General features: G+C 34.1%; 1 protein-coding gene across 1 annotated transcript in view; it reads right to left on the bottom strand.

Moving 5' to 3' along the window:
• The window catches only part of LRP1B (LDL receptor related protein 1B), a gene marked incomplete at its 3' end in the record, with an annotated part of 2,330,707 nt that overhangs the window by 897,242 nt on the left and 1,412,084 nt on the right, over positions 1–21,381 (bottom strand). The window lies entirely within an intron of this gene.

The following is a 21,381-nucleotide window of genomic DNA, read 5'->3' as shown; positions in this document are numbered from 1 at the left end:
AGCTTCAACAAGGCCTGTAATTTTCTTCTTTTGTAGTATCCTTGGCTGGTTGTGGTATCAGGGTAATACTGGCTTCATAAAATGACTTTGCAAGTGTTCCCTCCTCTTCTAATTTTTGGAAGAGTTTGAGAAGAATTGGTAAGAATTCTCTGAATGTTTGGCAGAATTCACCAGTGAAGCCATCTGTTTCAGGACTTTATTTTGGGGAAGATTTTTTATTACTGATTCAATCTCCTTACTAGCAATTAGTCTGTTCATATTATCTATTTCTTCATGATTCAGTCTTGATAGATGGTATGTTTCTAAGAATATACCCATTTTTCTACATTACCCAATTTGTTTACATATAATTGTTCATAGTAGCCTCATGATCCCTTGTATTTCTGTGATATCACATGGAATGTCTCCTCTTTCATACTTAATTTTATTTATTTCAGTCTTCTCTCTATTTTTTCTTGGTAATTCTAGCTAAAGATTTGTCTGTTTTGTTTATCTTTTTAAAAAAGCTGTTAGAGTCATTGATCTTTTCTATTGTCTTTTTGGCCTCTATTTCATTTATTTCCACTCTGATCTTTGTTATTTCCTTCCTTCTGCTAAGTTTAGGCTTACTTTATTCTTTTTCTAGTTCCTTCAGGTACAAAATTTGGTCATTTATTTGAGATCTTTATTTTTTTTAATGTAGTCATTTATCTCTATGAAATTCCTTTTTAGAACTGCTTTTGCTAAATACCAGAAGCTTTAGTGTATTATACTTTCATTTTCCTAGCCCTCTTTATGATAATAAAGTAACTAGCCTTTTATAATTAATGGACTGTTTGTAATAGTAGCCCCTTCATACCTATGGCTACCTTTTTATAAACAGTTTGGAAATTACTGATGACTGGAATGTATTAGGTGTGTTGCACTATAGCAATGGTTCCCAAACAGAGGAAATTTTGGGGTCCCCTCCCACCCCCAGGCACATTTGGCAATATATAGAACATGATTTGTTGTCACAACTTGAGGGAGGAGGAGATGCTACTGGAACCTAGGATGTAGAGCCTAAGGATGCTGTCAAACATCATTTGATCCACAGGATTCCACAAAACAAAGAATTACCTGGCTCAAAATGGCAACAATGTCAAGGCTGAGAAACCGTACATTATTGTGGTATCTAATTCCTATAGACAAATCCATTATCTAACATGAAGAATTATATGCAAAATTTAAGTAATTAACACCATTATTTTATGGTTTAAAATACCAAGAGTTCTAGTTTCTAAAAGGGATTTCTTGCTTTGTATAACAGAGTAAATAAGCCCAATTGTGTGTTAGAGTGGACAACTCTGTTTTTTGCAACTTCTTTGACAAGTTCCTTTTAATTACTATCTGTAAAATCTGGAGGGTTTGAGTGCATGTTTCTTCTCTATACATACTGAAGAAATATAAAAGTGCGAGGGAAAATGTGAGAAATTTTGAGACCAGTGTTAAAGGTTGGTGTCAAGCTCCTAGGTTTACTCACAACAAACTGACTAGTCAATGCTATAGAAACAGAAAACACAATATATGAAACTGAACTCTACTTATAGATTCCTCAACCTGGAGATCCCTAAATTAAAAATTCTTTTTTTGGACTCAGATCTCACTCTGGGGCCCAGATTGAAAGAATACAGTTTCTATCCTGCAAAGGAACACCACCTCACCTGAAAGTTCCTTAGCTTGTTAAAGAGTTTAATTAAAACCTTCCAATGTCTAAGTGTGAAACATTTCCTGAGAAAACAGGTTGGATACTTTTGTTTATGGCTGGAGGTTAGGTTTATAAATTAAAATACCTTTTACAATTTGAAGACTATTTTCACTTCTAGACAAATTAAAGTAAAATAAATTTAAAAAAAATAACCAACATTATTTATCCATCTGCTTGAAACAAAGAAATACAAATAGACAAAATAGGCAAATGGTTGTTGTTTTTTGTTTTTGTTTTTGTTTTTTTGTTGTACGCGGGCCTCTCACTGCTGTGGCCTCTCCCGTTGCGGAGCACAGGCTCCAGACGCGCAGGCTCAGCGGCCATGGCTCATGGGCCCAGCCACTCCACGGCATGTGGGATCTTCCCGGACCGGGGCACGAACCCGCGTCCCCTGCATCGGCAGGCGGACTCTCAACCACTGCACCACCAGGGAAGCCCCAAATTGTTGTTTTTAAAGCAATAAATATTAGGTGATAAAGGACAATAATTGCAGAGAGATGAGAAGCAAATGACATGAGCACTATTGTTGCCCCCAGCTACTGCCTTTAAAGAATTTCCAGGCCATAGTTCAGGGAAGGAGAACTGAGGTGGAGGCCAGCTGACTCCTTGAATAGACAGACTGATAATCCAGGAAGAAAAAGGTAGCTAGATTTCATACCTGAGAAGACAGAGATGCACAGATAACCCCATAGATCTTCAGGGAGTTTTCTTTAAGTCCTCAGCAGAGGACACATACATGTGAGGAAACTAACCAAGGCTTGAGAAAGAATCATCCAAAAGGACTAGAGGAAACATTGCATGGTGCTCATATGGGGCCAGATATACCCGTTTCCACCAGTCAGACTGGAAAACTCATAATTCACAGCATTGGGTTGAGTACTTCAGGTCTTATCTCAGTAGTGGGGAATTATTAGTCCTAAAAGGAACCTTGCTCCAGACTCAATGAACAATCACAAATGTAGGAAACAAATGGATCAAACTGCTTTCGAGTTATAAACTGCATCCCAGAACAAAGCTTAAAGAGACGTAAGGGAATACAAAAATAGTCAGCACTTAACAAAGTAAAATTCACAATGCCTAGCATCCAATCAAAATTATCAGGCAGGAAAACCCTGACTCATAGTGAGAAAAAGAAACAAAAGTGACCCATAACTGACAGAGATGTTAGAATTAGCAAGGAGGTAATTAGACACAGGAAAAACATTTTTTAAACCCAAATCAAACTTTTAGAGATTAAAAACTACAATATGTCATATGGAAAATACACCAGTTGGTATTAACAGGAGTTTAGATATGGCAGAAAAAGAAGATTAATGAATTTAAAGGCATAAGAATAGAAACTCTTCAAAAAGGAAACACAGGGGTAAAAAAAAGAAAGAGCATTAGTGAGCAATCAGATAACTTCAGATGGCTCAATATATGGGTAATTGGTATTCCCCCAGGGAGGAGGGATAGATAAATACATTTTTTTAAATGGCCTAAAATTTTGCAAATTTGAAGGAAATTAAAAACCATTCAAAAAGTTTAACAACCTTAAATATAAGTAACATGAAAGAAAGAACAAAAGGCATATCATAATCAAATTTCTCAAAGCCAGTGATAAGAGAAAATTGTAAAAGCAGCCAGAGATGAATTTTGTCTCAAAAAAAGAAAGGAAAAAAAGGGAGAAGAAAGAAAGCAACCAGAGAAAAAAAGACATATTGCAAACAGAGGAGAAAATATAATAACATCAGATCTCTCATTGGAATTAATGCAAGCAATGAGATAGTGGAAGAATATAGGAAAAGTACTAAAAGGGGGAGAAAAACCTGTCAACTTAGAAATCTATATTCACAAAAATATCTTTCTAAAACAATCAGAAAAAAGAGATGTTTTCAGACATGTGGAGGCTAAAATAATTCATCACCAGCATTAACAAAAATATGTTAAAGAATGTCCTTCAGGCAGAAGGAAAATGATAGGAGTTAGAAGTCTGAATCTACCCAAAGGAAAGAAAAGCACAAGAAATTATAACTACAAGAGAAATATATGTTTTTATCATTATTTAAATCTCTTTAAAAGACAATTGACAATTTTAACAGAAATAGTAACAACATATTAGGGATTTATAATATATATAAAAGTAAAATGCATGACAATATGATAAATCTGAGAGAGAAGTTCACTATTGTGTACTTAAACTACACATGAAGTGGTATAATAAATTTGAAGGTACACCTGCAATAAGTTAAATAGATATAATATGAATATTAAATTAAACACTAAAATAACAAAAGAATTATTGCTTATAAGCCAATAAATGATACAAAAATCAGCTCCTTGAGGAAATTTAATAATATCAAATATTTATGTACCTAATAGCAGAGATTTAAATTACATGAAGCAAAAACTGATAAAACTTCTAGGAGAAACAGATAAATCTATAATTTTAGTCAGGAATTTTAATACCCCTCTCTCAATAATTGATAGACCAAGTAGACAGAAAATCAGTAAGGATGTTGTAAACTTCAACAACACAATCAACAAATTTGACCTTATTGATGTTTATGGAACATCAAACCAACAACACTGTTCTTCTCAAATCTAAAACACACACTTTGCATACAGATATTTACTAAGATAGGCCACATACTGGGTTATAAAAGAAAATAAAACATACATTTAAAAGGAATCAAGTAATATAAGAATCTTCTCTGACCACAATGGAATTAATTTAGAAATCAATAACAAAAATAAAATCTCTAGGAAAATCCCCTAATATTTGAAAACTAAATACATTTTAAATCACCCATGGATCAAAGAAGAAATTAAAAGTGAGTATAAAAAGTATTTGAACATAATAAAAAAAATAGAATGGAATCCCACTAATTTTAGGGAAAACCTTTGGCATTAAATACCTATAATAGGAAGGAAAGTCTGAAACTAATGACCTCAGCTTCCACCTTAAAACTTACAAAAAGAAAACTAAACACAAAATGAGCATAAAAAAGAAAATTATAAAGGCAGAAGTAAAAATCAATGAAATAGAACACAGAAAGATAATAGAGAAAAATCAATAAAACAAAAAGCTGATTCTTTGAAAAAACAAATAAAATGGATTAAACCCTACCTTGACTGAACAAAAAGAGAGATGACACAAATACTCAATATTAGGAATGGGAAAAATGACATGACTATACATTCTATAGACAGTAAAAGGATAAGGGATAATTATGAACAGCTTTATGTCAATAAAATTGACAATTTAGATGAAAAATGACAAATTCCTCGAAAAACACAAATTACTAAAGCAACTCAAAAAAACATAGGTAATTGAATAGCTCTAAATGTATAAAAATTATAACTGTAAATAAAACATTCTCATAAAGAAAGTTCCAGGATACAGGCTACATTGGTAAATTCTACCAAGTAATTAATGAAGTAAATATACCAATTAAAACAAAATAAAGAGGAGGAAGTACTTTCAACTCATTCTATGAGGTCAGGGATATCCTGATGAGACACCAGTTAAAGATGTTGCAATAAAGGGACACTACAAATCCCTCACAAACACAGATGCACAAATTGTAACCAAAATTTAACAAATCAAATCCAACAATATATTAAAAGATAAATATGTCATAACCAAATGGTGGTGTTTATTCCAATAATGCAGAGTTAGTTTAATATTTGAGTATAAATCAATATAATTATCCATATTAGCAAAGTAAATCATCTCAATAGGGAAAAAGTCATTTGACAAAATCTAACATCCACTACTAATAAAAACTCTTGGCAAACTAGAAATGGAAGGAAGGCACTTCAGCCTGAATGGGTATCTATAAAAAACCCTACAGGTAATGTACCAATACTTACTGGTGAAAGACTGAATGCTTTCCTAGTAAGAGCAAGAACAAGACAAGACAGTAATCTGCACTCATTACTTCTGTTCAACATAAGACTTGAAACTCTAGTCAGTGGCTTTAGACATAAAAGATCAAGATTAAAAAGGAATAATGATTTGGAGATGTAGGGTTCCCTAAATAGAAAATCCAATGGAATCTACCAAAAAATACTAGAAGGAATGAGTTTAGCAAGGTTGAAGGACACAGTATCAATATGCAAATTACATTTCTACAATATGTCTATATACTAGCAACTAACAATTGGAAATTATAATTTAAAAACAGCACCATTGAAAAGTGTAGAAAAATATGAATTGACTGTGTGAAATATGTCAAAGACCTGTACATGATAACAATAAATACTGTGAAGAGACATTGAAGAATAAATAGAATAAATGGTACATCCATTTTGGAAAACAGTTGTGCAGTTTTTTAAAAAGGTAAATATCCAGCCCTTCCACTTAAAGGTATTTACCCAAGAGAAAAGAAAATGTACATCTGAAGATTTTAATGCAAACACTTATAGCATCTTTATCTACAGTAGCTAAAACTCCTACCCAAATGTTCATCAACAGGTGCAAGAATGAACAAATTATGGTATATTTGAACTATGATATACTACTCAGTGATAAAAAGGTATTGACTTTTGATAAATGCAACATCATAAATGAATCTCAAAATCATTATGCTGAGTGAAAAAAGCTTTACTTTTATGAAGCATTTATTATTTTGTTTTTCCTAATTTGGTTTTATGTGTCAAATGAATTAACACTGTTTCCATAAAATATTTAAAATGCCAAGAGTACAAACACAGGTTCAACCAAATGGAATTGTAATAACTTAGGTCTTTGAAAAGATTTATTCATTTGAACTTTAGCTAATGTTACACCCTTGGACTCAATCCACTACACTAGATGGGTAAATTATTAAACCTTACCTCTCTTCAACCTTTTATTATCAAGAGTGATTGTGTTACTCTGTAATGTAAACTTAAAGTTCCACACCCTCATTTAAGTTAAAGACCTTGTACGAATATTAAGTTGAGTTACTTAGGAAGTAATATTTGATTGTATAACAACTTCTAAGGACATTAACATTCATAAAAAGAGAAAATTAAATGAACTGAATGACCAAAAAAATTGTTACTTATATACCCCTGTCAATGAAAAACATATCTGCTTCTTTTGTAAACTCCAATTAGGATGGTAACAAACACTTTCCTGGATGGGCTGGTAGGTGCTAGAGATGTGTTAATTGCCCTTATACCACATAATATGTTCTTACCATCGGTATAATTATTGACCAAATCTTTATAAAATAGTTACATATTATATTCCAAGAGGGGATTCACTGTGCCCAATTCTATATTTTTTACTATAATAATTTAAGCAGATCCAGGTAATTGTATCACCAAGTGGTCCCCCTTTTCCCTCATACTTGCCTAAAGGCTCCTACTATAAGTCTTAGATCAGAAATAGAGACCTCTGGAGAAACACCAAAAGAATAACAGCCTTAGTGCAGGACTGTGTAAGGTGCTCTTGAATACTGATACTGGAGAGAACACACACTGATGGATATAGGATTTTTAGTTTAAGTTGATTTTGCCACCATGAGTATACACCTGTCACACTGTAATAGGAGAACAGATCAGGACTCCTTTTGTCCAGAAGTAGATGACTTTGAGAAAGGGGACTACTGATATAAAACCTAGCAGAACAGGAACATTTCTTTGATATTGAATTGCATTGATAAGGGAAATCTGATTGTGGATAAGATTATATTTTTTGAAGTGCATGTTAGGAAATCTTTAATTGTTTTCTTCATAGTCAATCGCTATCTCTCAATGTGGCAGGCTATACTTGTGTAATCTGGAATGAAAAACTCTTATTTTCCTAACTCGTTCCCTAGAACTGAGGGGAAATAATCTCATGGGAAACATTAAGGTAAATTATAAGAGAGTGATTCATCAAAAGAATTGAGGATATTGATTCTGTTGGAAAGATAACATATTGATATTAGATTTGTCTGTTAAATTACACAGAAAAATGATCAAGTGTCATGAAATGCCTTTACTAAATGTAGTTTTTATGGCAATGTACATTTGTGGGGTGTTTTGCTTTTTTTTTTTTTTTCATAATGTTAGTAACCATGACCTGACCTGAAATGTCATTTGTCAAGGCAATATTTCATTATATATGATAGGCCGACTATAAAGGAACAAGGACTTCCTTTCTTATGTGGAAACAATAGGGCAACTTCCTACTAGGAATTGATCTGGTACCTACTCTCTGGCTTAAGAAGTCCTGGTCCATCAGGTGATAAAGAATATCACTTTTTGCCTGGCTGGAAATACTGGAACATTTGGGGACTTCAAAAAAACGGAATATACATAGAGTTTTAGGAATGGTGGCAAAATCCATAGAGTAAAATTGGTTGCTGTTGTTGATTTCTAGCTTTGGAATTTAGGAAACAATAAAGGCAACAGAAATATTTCTTATCATATAAAGATGATAACATAATACCAGGGACTTCACAAAGCTTCCAGAGAGAAGTTAACTCTGTCTATGTCTCTACCTTTATTAAACCTAAAACAAGTTCTCTATGTACTAATAGTCATCACCTCTTGTTGCAGTACTGTAAATAATAAAGGATAAATGGGATAAAACATCAAGTTAATGACACTGAGTCAAATATCTCGAAGCAAATTTATCTGGACCAATCTGTGCCACAGGAAATAAAGCTAAGCCCAAAGAGGAACTGAAAAGTGAAACGTATTTTCTTTCTGACATGGAAGTATCATGGATCAAAAAGGATTTTTATTTATAAATGCTTTGCATTCCAAGAGTTAAGCAATGAATTACTTGGCCATCTTAAAAATTTTATGTCTTGAGGAAAAACTGTGATGCTTGTTTTTTTCACTATCAGACACAAGAACTTATAACTTCTTAAAACCAACCGAGGGTTACCCAGTCAGAATTGTCAAGAGTTATATGACAAGCTCTTTTCATTCTGGGATCCTATAATTCTTAAAGAAGCGCCCTTTAAAAAAAAAGTAAGCTTTTACCCAGGGATCATAAATTATCTATGAATTGTGTCTTTGACAAATCCAAGTAAATCTCTTGTGTTTGTGTATTCAAGGCAGCTTTTACAAGGTGAGCATTTCCAAAAGAACAAGGTATTGGATGGGGAACCTAATTCCTATATCAAGTGAAAGACTATAGGGTGTATAGCCTTCCTGACCTATAGATAGCACAGTGTTGAGAATTAGAAAAAGACAGAATGAATAATGACATTTACCTGGTCGTAGTAGTTCTGAAAGCTGAACTTTCGTTAGCAACTTTTCTAAGCTTCTATTTCCTTAATGGTAAAATGAAGAAAATCCTACCTATCTCATAACTTTATGGTGAGGATTAAATAAAATATTTAAGGGCCTTATACAAAAGTTGTTTTAAAAATAACAATAACATGAGAATGATATTAACTGACCTCATTCTATTACTTCTTTGGTCAATGCTTGTCCAGGAATTTTCAAGTATTCCTAATCTTCAGTTGATATTTAATGCACATATAACATCCAAAAACCTTTTGATCCACCTTGAATACATTTCTGGGATTAGGCGGCAGGTTTTACAAATTTAAACTTCAAATCAGAGTACCAAGGTATGAATCAGTTGTACCCCACAGACTGTTAAATGAAGGACAAAATGTATCACTTCATCACACTGCTCTTGTATCCCCTATTTTACTCCAAATTCACATTTTTTTGTAAGTTGTATCTTATACTTTCTGTAACGCTTCTTGGTGTGAATATAATAAAGCAGCGATTCCTTATGTAGTTTAAGATAGTATTCTCTCCCTTGGGAGGGGGGAAATGGCCTCATAGTAATTACTTCTTTACTATCATACATAGTATATATGGATTAATTGTGTTGAAATAACATTAGTATGCCAAATGAAACTAATCGATTTTCATTATGAAGTTGAAATTTTTATTTTTGCTTTAAAAGCTCTTGATGACGTGGGCGCTGTTAATGCCAGTTCCCAAGGGCAAAGATGGTTTAGCTATAAAGTTTTGGTGAGCTTATGAGTTACTGCAACTGAATTTTATATATACGCACAATTTTTTGTATGTTTCGTTTTGCTTATTCACTGGAATAGAGCACTGAACTTTGAGAATGTTTCTCTTGAGATGTACAGAAGGAATAAGCATTTTTTCACTCACTAGAAAAGAAAGCCATGGCCAGTGGAAATACATTTTGATAAATACAAGTTGCCAATCTTCTCTATAAGAGGTACTGCTTTCTGATTTTTGAACATGTCTACAAATGAAATTATCTGAAAAAATCTTTCTTTGCTTCTTTCCAGAACAATGATCACACATTTGTTACGTGAAGAGAAAAATGCTTTAAGAAACATAAAAACATTCCGTAACTTTTTGGAAGTTAGAAATGCTGCAAAACAATTGTGTAGGGAGTTTTTATTTAAATAATTAACGACGTTTGGATTATTCTTTTTATAGAAAAGTATTTATAAAAATTAAAGTATGCAAAAAGTTTTCAAATAAATGTGTTTTCTCAGCCTGTCTCAAAAGAACTTGGCCCCTTATGATACCTAATTTTAGACAGAAATTTAGAAAATTAATTTAGTCTTTTTCTAATGAGCTGAAGAAATTGGCAATCTGCATGTAGAAAACGGTTAGGGTGATTTAAATCACTTTTTCTTTCAGTAATGAAACAATTTACTATTCAACGTACTGGTTAGATGCTGGTTTCAGTGTTTATAGGAATACACCAACAAATAGGCTGATAAATGTTATAGTGTATAATACAGCACAAAATGATAGTGTTTTTTTTTTAAATGCAGTAGAAACAACTATTAGTGATTATCCTAAGGCATTGGTTACAAAGCATTAACAATCTGGCATATTATAACAGAAATCTATTTTTTATAAATATCCTAATTATCTTCCAAACTCCTTTAACTGCCAAGTCCTGATTTTTACTTTTGAGATGTGAAGGAATCTTGAGATTCCTTCACATCTCAAAAGTAGAAATCAGGACTTGGCAGTTAAATCTTCTGACTAGATGCCATCTCATTACAGGCCTCTGAATGTTGAGAAGAAGTTGCCATGTTGACAGCTGTTCTAGACTTTTAGGGAAAATATTAATGATTAGACTGACACTAGCAGTTCTCCTACCTTGTTTGCAAACACTAACTTCAGTTTTAGTCTTTTAGCTCCTACAGTCATTTGCAGAGAGTTAACTTTCCTTGTTGGCTACGAATATATAAAGTTCTTTCTTCTCTCAGCTTCAGCATAAAATAACCCATGAATTGGAAATACAACCTTTAATAATGACTACTCTTCAAGATTCATAGTGCTAATAGTCTAAAACATTGTTTTTACAAATATAATCAAAATGTTGACTAGGAATTTTCCTGTTGTACTATAACTGCCTCTAAGGCGCAAAATAGAAAACAGTGAAGTTTTAAATAAGCTGTGTGATTTGAATGTTTAACCAGATTGGATTAATAACACAGAGACCAGAGAAAGTATGGTGTCCATCATTAAGAGACAGGGAAAGGAGACATCAAAACAGAGCATGATTGAAAGCAGTGATTAGAAAAAAACATGAAATTGTTTTCTATTAATATCCCACTGAGTTGCCTTCATTGAACTCTTTGCTCATCCATTATTTCATCTGATCTTCAAATCTACCCCATTAAATAGGCAAGACAGGGATGAATCATAGTTTGGTAGAGGCGAAAAGTGAAAATAATCAATTTCTCATAACATTCCTGCTTCCTCGCCTTCATTTTACATATAAAGAAATCGATGAGCAGAGATCAGTTAGTAACTGATAAAGCCAAAAACAGAATCTAACCAAAACTTTGTCAGTGTTACACCTTACGGTTTCACAAATTTGATTGAAAGAAGTGGTTGTAGATTGTCTGATTCTTTACTTCTAGCCCTTGATTGGGCCTCTCTTCTATCTTTGCATAGCTGAATCCTTCTTATTATATAGACATAACAGTAAGTGTCATATGTGACCTTGGAGAAGCCTTCCTGGATCATGGAGTCACCTCTTCCCCATGATCATGATCTTATCCTCTCACTCTGTTTGATTTTCTTCCTAGCACATCACCCTCTGAAATTATTGTGTTTACTTATATGATTATTTGTTGATTTTTTTTCTTAATACTCCATGAAGACAGGGAACTTAATTGGACTTGCAGAATGATAAATTCTTATTATTTTATTTGTCATATTATTTGATATATTGTTTGTCAAACAAATAATTTCTAAGCAAGTACCCTGAGGTCTGGTGCCATCTCATTCTCTAGTCATTGATCAGAACTGCATTCTCCCACTTGATACACAGAGTCAAATAAACCACCACAGCAGAAAATTCTACTCTCAACCTTTTGAGCTATATCTCTTCCAGTCTTCCATCACTGTCTCCTGTTTCCCCTCAAAAAAGGTGACATCAAAATGTATCTATCAATGCCAGGTTCCCTCATATAATTTTTGAAGGGGGCAATGCAAAACTCAGAGAAGTTAAATGACTTGGTTTGGGGTTATATATTTAGGAATTACAGGAACCTAAACTAAAACAAGGTCTTTTGCCTTTTCTTTCTAATACAGAACACTTGCTGCGAAAGATAAACATTCCTAGTCAGTGTCTGGGTAAGAAATAAACCTCTAGAGAAGAGACTGAGGGTTTATATTACTCTCTACTGTTGCACAGATCTCCACTATTCTGGGACTCCAAAGTTAAAAAAAAAAAAAATTGGATCCTACTAAAAGGATCTCATTGACCTGTCTGGTTTTATCTTCAAGGAGGAAAAATTTAAAAAGCAAATTCAACCCTATCTTAGAGGTAACAGTGTTTTAGACTTGTCCTTAGAGATTTAGATGACAGATTTTATCTTTATTTGGTAGATAAGTAAATCAAGACTCAAAGTATTTAGGTAACTAATTTACCTGAATTCACAGGTATAATAAGTCAAAACCAGGATTCCAACCCAGTTAGTGCTGGAGTATGAAAAATATAGATTCATAGATGTGAAAGGAAATTGAAATATCATCCACATGATAAGAGCAAACTTAGATTTCATACAAATCAGCATATTCTATCCTCAAGAAAAAAGAATATATTCTATAGCATCTCTCACTTTTACTCTCCATAATATCTTTAAGTGTCAGGAGGTTCTACTTCACATCTCAGTTAAATCTCTCTGTTTACATTTAAAATCTACTAATTCTTGTTTGAATGAGTAACAGCTGGTCACTGCATAACCATATATTTCATGACCCTTCATATGCTTGAAGATCATTATTAAGTCACCCTTCAGCCTTCTATGATACGACAGGCCCTATAAAATTACCATCAGGCACAAAAATCATTAGAAGCACCACAAGGCACCATCATTAAATTCACCATCTAGCATAACTGGAAATGTCAGCAAATAGAGAATGCATATTGACGGGCATACTACTGTTTATGCGTTTTAACTGGTCAGCAATGTTAATTATAATTACATCGTCATTGTAGGACTTTATAGCTTATGTGGACAAATGAACATACACTCGATTAACTAACTACAGACTAAATGGAAAATGGTTCTCAGGCTAATGTTTCCAAAAACTATTAGTACTTCTTTTTTTGTTGACTAACATCTCCACAATCATTGAGTGCTGAGCAAACAGACGAATTGGCTCTGCCTCCAGAGAGAACCCAAGCTCTTTTCTAACTTACACTATAGAAGTAATTTCTTAATTTAACCGTTTAAAAGTTAAGGAAGTAACTTTTCCTTTTGCTTTTGTAGTTTCACTGTGGATATTATTTTAATGTAGGCAATGTTAGATTTACATAAACTAATGATATGTTAATAATGTCCTTCAAACTCTATTAGTTTATTATGAAAAGTTTTTACTCTTAAAAGTATAAGCAAGGGCTTCCCTGGTGGCGCAGTCGTTGAGAGTCTGCCTGCCAATGCAGGGGACACGGGTTCGTGCCCCGGTCCGGGAAGATCCCACATGCTGCGGAGCAGCTGGGCCCGTGAGCCATGGCCGCTGAGCCTGCGCGTCTGGAGCCTGTGCTCCGCAATGGGAGAGGCCACAACAGTGAGGGGCCCGCGTACGGCAAAAAAAAAAAAAAAAAAAAATTATAAGCAGTATACTTGAAACTAATATGTCATTATATTTTAATAAAAAATAAATAAAACTACAAGCAATTAAAACATTTATTATAATGAATATTATAAATAAATCATAAGAAATTTCAGAATATACCCTTCTTTTATTTAGCATCCTGCCAGCTTGAAGTTCTACATGTGCTGAGAAATTGAACTATACTGTAAAAATGATATTTATCACCAAAAAGTTTCTCATCACAGAAATGATACATCTATACTTCCCTCAGATATTTAGATTATACTGCATATACTATTGTTGTAATAAGCTATTTTTGTTGAGATGCTTAAAGTTCAATGGTTTGCTCAAATTCCTATTATAAAATATTAGTTCCTTTCAATTTTTTTAAATTAAACTTTCTCACTTTGGCATTAGAACTTGGATTCAATGATTCACAAAATATGTCCTCTAAGAGGTTTTACTGTTATTTCATCTCACCGATTTATTCTTACTATTACCCTTTCTGATTCCTTTGTATTCTCCCCTGCTTGGTTCATTCTCCCTGCTCAGTAGGCTTGATAGGCTTTTCTGTACATTTACATTATTTCACATTTCTTTTTTATATTCACTGTGCTTAGGGGGAAAAATCTATTTTTCTTAAATACAATGAAAGCACGTAAAATTGGAATAATTGGTTAAGCAGTTTTTAGTGCAAACCAGTATTACTATGCTACAGGTTCTATTTATAAAAGTCAAGTGGCAATTTTTCAGTTTCTCCACAAAAAATTTAAAAGTAAGAGAGCAATAAATAGAATTGCTCTAAAACATATTGCAGACAATGCCTTATAGAAGGTTATTTCTTACTTCACAGATGTAGAGACAGAGTGATTAGGCACATGGGGAATATTCTTGTCTTATTGAAGGACAAGTGATAACTAGAGATAACAAGAGGATACAAACACACTGACATATACGGTTGTGTATAGATATAACATATACATGTGTGCGTAATTGTGATTGATCTATTTTGTCCTCCATTCTCTTGGAGGCAATATGATATTGATCGCATAGAAGATACTTTTCTCATTAATGGTGTTTTAGCTGTACTTCTCTGATTACCTGTGTACTTTGTATTTTAAAGGGCCTGGGGTTACTACTCTTCTCTTGTAATATGAAAACAAAAACAAAAATAAAAATAAGAGCTTTCTCCATTTTCTAGCCTCTTTTCCCACCACCTTTTTCTGCTCCGTTCTTTGCACCAAGAGACTGATCCCTGTGGACTGCAAAGCTGAGCTCCCTTCTAGCTAGTTTCTGGCAGAGTTCAGCCAATGAGGGTCATCAGTGGGAGATCAGAGGACAGTAGATTTGATTTTTTATTTTCCCACTCCTTTTCTACTCTGGGAGGCATCTTCTAGTAGAGGCTACCGTCCTCCATGTTTACAGCTCCTTTCAGGCAGCTACTCCCACAATGCTCCAGGTCTCAATGGGCTCTGATGCTGCCTCTTCCTCTCCCTGCCTTTCAGGCTTAGGGGTGGAAATAGCTTCCTGTTGTTTCTCTCAGGTAAGTGCCTGATAATGCTTTACTGGCTCCTTTAAAATGTTCTCACACCTTTGAAAGCAGTCTTTTTACTAAATTCTTGAACTATGCACAGTTCCTGTCAGGACTCTGATGGATACATGATCCCATTCTAGAAGGATAAAAATAGTTTTCTGGTTTTTGAGTTAGACAGTTGGAGCAATAGGAACACTTACTTTAAATATTTTGTTTACATTCATGTTCATAGTTTCACATATTAAAATTTTTTAAAAAGTAAAATATTCATTAATGAACAGATAGCATGTTTTGTTAGAAATAAAAAATCCCAGGAACTTAATGTCAGGCACTCTTGCTAATTTCAGCAAGATCTCAGGGATTTCTACCTCAGTGTTTTACATTTACTGTAAAAAATCAATTATCATCTCTATCCATATATACAAGTACATTTGACTGTGATTCTGATTTGAGGCACACTTTTTTAGCCTGCTGTCAGAGAGGCATTTATTGCCTTGCTAAGCCAGATAACATCAAGTGGCCCTATGGAGATATTATTTTGAAATCATTGCTTTCTTCGCAATATTCATTCAGATGGTTTCAGTTCTAGTAATGGTTGTGAATTGGACTTTATGGTTTCATAAATATACTCAAGGTTAGTAACTGCCTACGTACTAGGACTATAACCTCATGTTCAATAAGGTCTAGTTAATTCTGATAAAGCAAACCTTTATGTCTGAGGTTCCTAAGCTTGGCACTTTCAGTAATCACAAATGATTTAAGAAATTCCAAAGTAGCCATGTGGATAAATATGTAGAAATGTTACAATCATCTTATGCAGATAGATCACTCAAAAGTCCAGAACACTAATCTATGGGAGTAAAGGACATCTAGTTGGTAGAAAGCAGTCCTGCCCTCAAGAGAAACCACTTGGAGAGAAAGTATTCTGTTCCTCGATCTGGGGCTTCCAGTATTGAACTGAAAGGCAGACAGAGGCAATCCTTTTCCTGTACTGGACAGAACACACCATCTTTGAAAAGACTGGCCTGGTATTCAGGATTATAAAGAGATGGCTATAATGACAATTAGGGGAAAATTATCTCTATTCATGAAATACCATGTGGAATTTCTCAGTGGAACGACTACAGAAATGTCTATAAAAATACATTAAATAGAGAAGAAAAGTAGAGTTTCTTTTATAGAAACCATGTAAGGGATGGAGAGTAGGCAGAATGTTTAGTGGCTGAAGTGAGGAATTCATGAGGAATGAAAATAATTTTCAATAGAGCCATAATTTACTTGGAATACAAAATGTTTTGCTGATAGATCTCAGAATGACAAGTATTTTGTATTAGTGTTGAGCTATGATACAGATACTACTAATTTTCTTTCCTCTGACTGATATGGCTTGAGAAACCACTATTACCTATGAAATCTAAATTGCTCTAGATTCAGTCAGCCAGTTGGTACCAAGAAGATTTCATTAATAGTCACATTGACATTTTGCTAGCCCATTAGCCTGCTAGCCTTTGCACCCAGCTACCTAAAGCAGAATTTCAATCCCATCAATAACTTTATTTTATTTGAAATGGGAGGTGTTGATGGAGTGTAGGTGCTGCCTCGAGCCACTTGAGACTGCATATGTCCTCCTGGAGAATGACAGATCCCTGACCAAGGTACTGCTCCTGGTGTTCCCTAAACCACAAATGAAGAAGAAATCAAAAGGTTCTGTATGAGCTTCAGTCTTCACTGCCCAAGAAAATTCAGAATTTATCACAAAGTGAGAATGCTGTACTTCAGGAAAGAAGTTGTTAGCAGCAGGCCTACAATCCATTCTCTCTCTTTAGGAAAGTGGGGGTGGGGAGGCACCTCCAAGGAAGAAGGGGGGAAAGTGACTTTCTACAACAGGAAGGAGAAAATAGGTGGGCTTAAAAAGCAAAAAATCAAGCAATCTGTGCTATGCATGGGTAATATTCAAACAGGATTCCTCTGGCAAAAAAATTCCCAGAGGCCAATTAAAGTAAATTCGTGGGGTAGTTGCCTCTCAAGAATCTATTTAGAGAAGTTTAGTTGAATAGAAGATGCTTGAAAAGAATAGGGTGGGTACCAGGAACTTGAGGTTGGGAGGTGGGGAGTGGTGATGGTGCTGAAGTGGGAGAGTTGGTGTCATACTGCTCTCCTCCATTGACAAGACATCAGGAAGAAGAGTAAGAATCCACTGAACTGCTTTCCGAAGAGAATTGATAAGACAGGGGGCACAGGAAATGATGAATAAGATAAAACAAAAGATTGGGTTATGATATTAGACCCACAATTGTCAGAGCTCTTAACCAGTACTAAAGTTTACTACCAAATTCAAGGATAATACAATTTCAGGCATAGACAAAACTGAGAGAAGTCTGCCTAAGTTGCTTCCCATTTCTTCTCATATTTTTTCTTGCTACATTAGGACACTGGCTGACCCAGATATAACATATGGGGTCTCTAAGAAATGAATACAGTAACATCTTTTAGAAAGGATTTGTTTTGATTGTGAAGCATTTGCATTTTATCCTCTGATAGTTATATGAATTACAGAAAAACTTTCTGGAAGTCATGTCCGCAGAATCTATATTTCCAGATCTTTTTACCTTAAACTATCCTAGAGAGCCTAGGTATATCCTGCTAAAAGCAATGCATAACTAAGATGAAGCCACTTAGCTAAGAGGAAGTCACAGAGCTCTTTAGGTTATATAGGAATCCCACATCCCCTTCATGACTTCAAAATGCAAACTCTTTATCCTCTAGGAGGCCCTCCTTTGGTTCTTTGACTATATTTTTTAACTGTCACTTGCTGAAATGAACAATTAATGTGCTCAGTGAAATTAGGCTGAGACAGAACATCATATCACAGACAGCATTATTTTTCCTGATCTGCCCACTTAGCATTTGTTGAGGGGTTAGCTATATTTTGGCAGGAAGGAAATTTTGAGCGGTCTTTGATTATGTCTCCTCAGAAAATAAAACCGCTTTCTCTCCATATACACATATACATGTTTTCATTGTTTACTTTTCCTTTTCATTGTTTACTTTTGCTCCTACCATTCCAAATTGTTCCCTTCACTTTATTTGTTTGGTCGTTTCTGTATGTGTAAGAATTGTCTGGATTGCTTTGTTATATAGTTTGAAATCAGGGAAGTTGATGCCTTCAGCTTTCTTCTTTCTCAAGATTTCTTTGGTTATTTGGGGCCTTTTGTGGTCAATACAAGTTTTAAGATTGTGTATTTTATTTCTGTGAAAAATATAATTGAAATTTTGATAGGGAATGCATTGAATCTACCCAGTATTGCTTTGTGTAGTATTGACATTTTAACAATATAAATTTTTCCAATCCATATGCATGGAATATATTTTCATCTACTTGTGTCTCTTTCAATTTCTTTCATTAATACCTTATAGTTTTTAAAATACAGGTTTTTCACCTCATTGGTGAAGTTTATTCCTGGGTATTTTATTCTTTTTGATGAAATTGTAAATGAGATTGTTTTCTTTGTTTCTCTTTCTGAGAGTTTGTTATTAGTGTAAAGAAATGCAATAGATTTTGTATCTTGATTTTTTATTCTGCAACTTTAATGAATTTTTTTAACTAGCTCTGACAGTTTTTTGATGGAGTCTTTAGGTTTTCTATATATAATATCATATAATCTGCAAACAGTGAGTTTTACTTTTTCATTCCAATTTGGATGTCTTTTATTTCTTTTTCTTGCCTAATTGCTCTGGCTAGGATTTCTAATACTATATTGAATAAAAGTGGTGCTAGTGGGCATCCTTTCAGCTTTTCACCATTGAGTGTGAGGTTAGTTGTGGGCTTATCCTTTACGGCCATTATTTTGTTGAGGTACATTCCCTCTATACTCGCTTTATTGAGAGTTTTTATCATAAATGGATGTCAAATGCTTTTTCTGCAACTACTGAGATAATTACATGATTTTTACCTTTCATTTTGTTAATGTGGTGTATCACATTGAGTGACTTGAGGATGCTGAATCAGCCATGCATCCCTGAAATAAATAGCTCTTGATCATGGTGTGTGATTCTTTTAATGTACTGTTAAATTCAGTTTGCTAATATTTTTTTAGGACTTTTGCCTCTGTGTTCATCAGAAATATTGACTTGTAATTTTCTTTTCTTGTGGCATCCTTATTTGGTTTTGGTATCCGGGTAATAGGCCATGTAAAAATGTATTTGGAAGAGTTCTCCTCTCTTCTATTTTTGGAAGAGTTTAGGAAGAATTGGTATTAATTCTGGAATGTTTGATGGAATTCACCAGTGTATCTGTCTAGTCCTGTGTTTTGTTCATTGGGAGGTTTATGATTGCTGATTCAATTTTCTTGCTAGAATTGGTCTGCTCAGATTTGCTATTTCATTATGATTCAGTCTTAGTAGATGGTATGTTTCTAGTAGTTAAACCAGTATGGTATTGACATAAAAACAGACATATAGGTCAATGGAACATAACAGAGAGCCAAAAAATAAAGACACACATATATGACCAATTAATTCATGACAAAGGAGCCAACAATATAAAATGTGAAAAAGACAGTTTCTTCAACAAATGGTGTTGGGAAAATTGGACAGCCATATGCAAAAGAATGAAGCTGGACCAATACCTTATACCATAAACAAAAGTTAACTCTAAATGGATTAAAAACTTGAAAATATGACTTGAAATTATAAAACACCTAGAAGAAAACATACAGAATAATCTCCTTGTCATAGGTCTTGGTGATGATTTTTTGAATCTGACACCAAAAGCAAAATCAACAAAAGTAAAGCTAAACAAGTGAGACTGCATCAAACTAAAAAGCTTCTGCACAGTTGAAACCATTAACAAAACAAAAAGGCAACCTGCTGAATGGGAGAAGATATTTGAAAATAATATATCCAATAAGGGATAAATATACAATATATATAAAGAACTCACACAACTCAATATCAAAAAATACCAAACAATCCATGTAAAAAATGGGCAGAAGGTCTGAATAGACATTTTCCCAAAGAAGCCACACAGATGGCCAACAGGTACATGAAAGATGCTCAACATTATTAATCATGAGGGAAATGCAAATCAAAATCACAATGAAATATCACCTCACTTCTGTTAGAATGGCTATTATCAAGAAGATAAGAAATAACAAATGTTGGAGAGCATGTAGACAAAAAAGGAACCCTTGTGCATTGCTAGTGGGAACATAAACTGGTGCAATGAAAAACAATGTGGTGGTCCCTCAAAAATTAAATAATAGAACTACCATATGATCCAGCTATTCTATTTCTGAGTGTTTATCCAAAGAACACAAACAAACAAACAAACAGACACTAATTAGAAAAGATATATGCACTCCAGGTTCCCTACAGAATTATTTACAACAGTCAAGATAAGGGAACAACCTAAGTGTCCATGGATGAATGGATAAAAAAGATGCCACCCCCCCACACACACACATACACACACACACTGGAATATTACTCAGCCATAAAAAGAATGAAGTCTTGCTATTTATGACAACATGGATAGACTTCGAGGGCATTATGCTAAGTGAAATGATTTAGGCAGAGAAAGACAAATATCATATGATCTCTTTCACACATGGAATATTTAAAAACAAAACAAAACAAACAAAAACCAACCAACCAACAAACAAGCGAAAAAAACAAGCTTATAGATACAAAAAATAGATTGATGGTGGCAAGCAGTATGGGCTGAAGGGTAGAAAAAATGGTGAACAGCTCTGTTTTTTTCTTTTAGTTTAAATAAATTGAATAAAAATTAAAACAAACACACACACATTTGACCCTTTAAATAACTGTATAAGGTAGAGGTAAGACAACAGGTATTATGCACCAAACTATTATTTCTCCCCATTTTATAAATGAGGAAACTGAGGCACAGGGAGATTAAGTAAGTGTCCCACTTATAGCTGGTAGCGTGTAGAGCCAGGATTTAAAGCCACACAGTCTGCTTATGCTGTCCTTTCCAAGGTGTCAACCTCAGGGTGGTCAGAGTCATTGCTTGGCAACTCAGGACCCCAGCAGTGAGTGTTTCAGTGAACAAAGTGGAAGCTAC

Source organism: Mesoplodon bidens (assembly GCF_964165515.1).
Source record: "Mesoplodon bidens genome assembly, chromosome: 8".
Classification (NCBI taxonomy): Eukaryota; Metazoa; Chordata; class Mammalia; order Artiodactyla; family Ziphiidae; genus Mesoplodon; species Mesoplodon bidens.
Note: the sequence above shows the minus strand (reverse complement) of the source record. Positions and strands in the feature narration are given on the sequence as shown.